We start from the raw sequence: 5,853 nt of genomic DNA, 5'->3' as shown, positions 1-5,853 counted from the left end.
CCCTCTCCTCAAACCTAAGTCATTTATCTTTCCCTCTCCTCATACGACGTTGTGCTCCTTCTCATTTCCTGGTGAGCGGCGGCGTTCTCCAATGGACTACCGAAGATCCAAACGCACGGGAGGGAGAAACCGGAGAACGAGATCTGGCACGACGACAGCGTACCGCCGGTGAAGGCGAAGACCATCGACGAACTGCACTCCCTGTAGAAGAAGAGGTCGGCGCCAACCACCCCCATCAAGGACGGCACGCAGCAGGGCAACGCTGCCTTCACCACCATCTCAGAGGAGGAGCACCAGAAGCTCCAGCTCCAATCCATCATGTCAATATTTAATCTCCAAACAAATATATCTTTTTCAATAATAAAAAAAGGGGGAAACATCCAGATTCCTTGTCGGATACTGGTGGGCCACCGCTGGATCGATTTTTCTAAACCTAAAAGGAAACAATTTTTGAGAACAAGAATCCTTGAAGCACCTGAACCTCGGTTGAAGAATCCTCCTGCCGCCGAAGAGCCAAAAAAGAACAAGAAGATCATTGTTGAAGATGATATCAATGTGAAGTATAAATCATTTAAGAAATTTGATACTGTTAAAGAACACTCGGATCACTATTTCAGCATCCCAGAGCATCTCAATGGTGTTCCGTCTTGTCGGGAAATTAAGGTAAGTGTCATCACTCTTAGGGATGATAATTTCCATTGATATGGTTATCTGAATCTACCCACCACGGTCGGTGTTATATGATCGATTGCATAAATAATGGAGATGAGATTGACATAGAAGTATAGCCTGGTAGTAGGGCAGGGATGTGGCAACGAATGATGATAATTTCCTAATCTCTTTTTATTGACAGCCTTCAAAAAATTGGGCAAAAAGGATTCAGCTTGAGTGGAAGCTTCTAGAGAAAGATTTACCTGGTAAGATCATTCTATTTTAAGTATTTAATTTAGATATGTTGAATTCTGACTTTATACTCTTTTGTTTATTACAATTGTTTTACACTATAAATTCTCTGATTGTATCAAATGCTTGTATAAGTCTACTGTTTGTGAAGAGTTCCTTTTTTTTGCTTTTCAAAATGCTTTTATTTAGTTATTTAGGCTTCATTAACAATTTATAATCAAGTAGGTTGGAAACGCTAGAATTTTAGATGTAAATAAAGTTTCCTTAATTTTCTGGTCTAGGGAAAAAAGATACCCAAATAAGTTAAATATCTAATCATCCATGCAAGAGTATTGGCTTCTATGAACCCAAATGACTGTTAAATTTCATATGTAAATACAATTCGTAGATCAACTTCTGCACTTAGCATAATTCTGCATATCTAGAGGATTCAGATATCCAAAACATGTAAACTAGAAGAAGAAAAACTCTCTTTTGCATGAAATAATTGGAAGGATCGCAGGTGCATCCGTACTACGCCTGAAGAACTGGAGGATTTAGTACTCCGGACTTCACAATTTACAATGTTGGCCAGTTTCCATGTAATCGATACACACACTACATGACTACCTCCACCAGCATTGATCTTAATCTTGATAGGAAAGAAATGGTCATCCTTGGCACACAGTATGCCGGGGAGATGAAGAAGGGTTTGTTCGGTGTGATGCACTATCTAGTGCCTAAAAGAAACATTCTCTCCCTGCACTCTAGCAACAATATGGGCAAAGATGGTGATGTTGCCCTCTTCTTTGGACTATCAGGTAAGTGTTGGTTGGATGAGATTCTGGCGCATCACCTGCCCATTGCATGGTTACTATACTTCCCTTTGCAACTTAACTAGAAGCATTCCATGTGTAAATGTGTAGAATTATGTTACACTGCAGTGTTTTCGCCATATGGCTTCTTTGTTCTTATGACTTTTGCTTTGTTGTTTTAGGCACAGGAAAAACTACTTTGTCTACAGACCACAACAGGCTTCTTATTGGCGATGATGAGCATTGCTAGAGTGAAAATGGTATTTCAAACATTGAAGGAGGTTGCTATGCAAAATGTATCGGCCTAACAAAGGAGAAGGAACCTGACATTTGGAATGCCATCAAATTTGGAATTGGCAAGTGCCCTATCAAACTCGACATGCACTTTGAACTGGAACCATTCATATTTTTTTGTCCTAATGTTTGCAAATTTCTTGCAGTGTTGGAAAACATCATTTTCGATGAACACACTAGAGAAGTAGACTACTCTGATAACTCTATTACAGGTGATTAACAAGATGAAACAAACTTCTTGAGTGAATTGGTATTGTGTGAAAGGGAATCTAGTTCAATGGAATTGTTGATGTCGCAGAGAACACTCGAGCTTCATATCCAATTGAGTATATTCCTAATGCGAAGATACCGTGTGTTGGTCTGCAACCTAAGAATGTCATCCTCTTGGCATGTGATGCTTTTGGCGTGCTTACACTAGTTAGCAAACTTACTTTACCGCAAACAATGTATCACTTCATCAGCGGTTACACTGCTCTGGTGCATAGTCCATTGCATCAAACACATCGTTATGTCTTGGAAAATGATGTTGACGTTGATCCTTATATCGAGTAATTCTCTTACTTATTAATATTTATTACACTGTTCTTACGTTTTACTAATTAACTTATTAGTATTCTATTAGTTAACTTATCCCTAATATGTTCATTAGGGATAAGTTCAGATTTGTGGATCCACAAACCCTTCCAGTAATACCATATGTATCCAAACTTGACAAAAATGAAAAGACTGAATACTTGAATAGCTAGGCAAGTGTTTTGACTGATAGGCTGAGTGGTGCAACAAAAAATCAGCTAGTTTTGGCACCTCACAATGTTGGGTAAATAAATATTACAATTTTATTTTTAATAGATTTATTTCAACAATTCTGTTGAATTTATGTATTGACTCTGTTTTGTGCATAGTTGTCAACTTGTCATTGGATTTTGACTGTCATCGATCCTTATGTGGAGATGGAAAACATATGATTTAATGATAACAGGCGATATCATGTGATACTACCACTGAAATCTCCATTTACTTATTGTCTCACTACGTATGCTTTCTCTCCCTGCAGAAGCTGTGCCGAAGAAAATCCTTGAGTTGATGAGTGTGGTCGGACTTACTAGGGAAAATGTTGCAAGTCACTTGCAGGTATCTCTGCGCATCGTTTTGAACTTTATCCAGTTGCTTTTAAACTCTCTTATTGTTACCATTACCATGAAAAGCAACTCTTCTTATCGTTAGGTGTTGCAAATTGTAGGAAGAAATGGAGTCGATTGAGTAAATGATTGACTTACTCGTTGAAATCTAAAAGTTATCTTAATTTTCAGGGTTAATTAAAGCCAATCAGCTTAGACTTTTCCTAGAAGACCACCATAGTTTCTTGAATCCAAGAAAGCTAACTAGTCACATATTCTTGATTTATTTGCTACATAACTAGAATTAAGGAATATATTACTTAAATTAAAACAAAAATTGGTCATCTCAATTGTATGTCACCAAGTGACGTCCTTCTGCCTTGTTTTTACAATCTAATAGTAGTTGGATGCTCTTGAACCGAGCTTTTGAGAGGAGGAACTCTGAATCATTAGACAACTCTTTTGTCGTATGAATTTGGTATTCATAAGATGCAAACTCATGCTACATCTGTTGTTAACTCCATCAAGACTTTGCTTAATTAAGCATCATCTTAAAGCTGTAGTATACTCTTTTCCATTGCATCAAATAATTCAGAGTTCTTCTTCTATACCAAACAAATATAGATAGACAATTCAGAGTGAATTAAAAGGGGCCTGTGCATGCAAGAATAGATTCTGAAGTTATAGTTCTGTGGCAATTTTTTCTTGAGTTCAGCTTTTTTATACAGATAAGTTTTTCAGAGATGAAATAATCTGATGATTACTGCACTTTCTAGTTTATTTTATTATTTGCTTGATGTTTTTATCATTTTCTCTCTATGCTGCTTCTCTAAACCGTGTCCTTTTTTACATGAATAGAAATATCGCCTGTATTTGAGGAGAGTAAGTATCGCCTTATGTGGAGAACAGCAAATGAAAAATATGTGATTTAATATATATGGAGAGTAATGAAAAACATGTGTATTTTGATGAGTAACAACTCATTTTGTATATTTTTATATATATGGTTACAAGATGAATTATATATGGATGTTTATTTTGGATTTAATGTAGTAAATATTTAGTTTTGTATTGATGGTTTGCTTATAGTAAAATAAGATTAGTTGTTTGGTATTAATGAACATTAAAGACAACAGTTAAAAATGTTGTAAAAACTAGGTAAACCACAACGAATTTTTTTTTATAAAAAGTGATAAAAGACAACGGTTTTATCCGTTGTAAAATATATTAAAATTATTGTAAAAAAAATAAAACGTGTCAAATATTATCTACCACAACAGTTTATATCTGTTGTAAAAAATATCTACAACAACGGTTTCTTTCTATTGTTGAAATTATCTACCACAATGGTTTTAAAACGTTGTCGTATCCTTCGTAGCCAAATTTTGGGCATATAAACAACAACAGATAAAAACCGTTGTCAAATGTCTACAAAGACAACGGATTCAAAACCGTTGTCGTAGGGCAATACATTCTACAACGCCCTCAGTTACAACGATCTTTTGACCCTACGACAACGGATAATATCCGTTGTATTGCAGTTTTTGTTGTAGTGGTTGCCGGGCCGAGTGGGATAGCCGCTCGGTCGGAAGTCCCCTACCGCATTCTCTGTTGCTGGGTTGAGCGGGATACCCGCTCGACCGGAAGTCCACTGTCCGCGTGCTCGGCTGATGTCGATTCTATTATCAGACCGAGCGGGGTAGCCGCTCGCCCGAAGTCGAACTCTGACGCTGACATGCTTTGATATCTGGCCGAGCGAGGTGGTCACTCAGCCGAAGTTGAACTCTTGATATCATGTTGAGCGGGGCAGCCGCTCGACTCAGCTTCTGCGCGCCATCTCCTTTGAGCATCAGCTGTTTTGAATGCTCCCCGTGTCGAAGTCGACGATGGGTCGGGGCCTTCTCCTCGGTCGGAGTATGTTTCGCCCGATTAGATGATGTCTTCTACGCGTTGACCTCCTTGACTGACTTTGACCGGAGTTGACCTCCATCGTGACAACACGATAGGACCCTTCATCACCACTGTATCGATGCCCTGCCTCTCAGATCCGTCTTTGATCGAGATCGCCGCCGCGGCGCTCGACGATGATAAAAAGGATGACAGCTCCAACGAGGTCACGTAGCGTCGACCAACATCTACCTGGGATGTTCCCATTCCCATCCGTTCGCCTTTCTGCTTGCTCGGAATATTCGACATGGAGCCCTCTATTCCGGAGGTAGAGAACCTCCGGGTGGCTAGGCCGGTGGAGAAGCGGATGTTGCGGAAGCGCGGGCGAAGACGGCCAACGGCCGCGACGAGCCGGTCAACCACGTGGAGACAGAGTCGCCGAGGCGCTAGAAGCGGAGCCAGAGATTGTACGTGCTGTGCGCCAATCTCCAGTTGGCGGAGGCGGACAAGGAGGTGACCCACTCTCAGCTGATGGCTGTCAAGAAAGAGCAGGACTCCGCCTCCTTTACAAACCGCGTACCGGAGCGCGGGTGCTATGGCGCGTAGGTGGAGGTGAACCTGCGTCGCCACCCGGCCGCGTCGCAGATGGCGGCGCTGCGGGAGCTGGATCTGCAAGTGCTCTGCCCAAGCGTTTCGGTGCTGAATTGGACTGAGCAGGCAGAGCGTGCAAGCTCAAATTCCTGAATTAGCTGAAAGTTTTGAACTTTCTCTCTCTATTGGAACTGTAATTTGCCAGACAAATTGACAGATTGAAGCTTATTTCACAGTTGCAAATGATAGACAAGCCACAATTGCAA

The 5,853-nt window shown here is 40.3% G+C and overlaps 1 pseudogene; it reads left to right on the top strand.

Moving 5' to 3' along the window:
* Window positions 1–318: 318 nt before the first annotated feature.
* LOC122048671 lies at window positions 319–2,646 on the top strand (annotated as a pseudogene).
* The last annotated feature ends 3,207 nt before the right edge of the window (window positions 2,647–5,853 follow it).

The sequence above is a fragment of the Zingiber officinale genome, chromosome 2B (genome assembly GCF_018446385.1).
Source record: "Zingiber officinale cultivar Zhangliang chromosome 2B, Zo_v1.1, whole genome shotgun sequence".
Lineage (NCBI taxonomy): Eukaryota > Viridiplantae > Streptophyta > Magnoliopsida > Zingiberales > Zingiberaceae > Zingiber > Zingiber officinale.
This window is presented reverse-complemented; position numbering and strand designations above follow the sequence as displayed.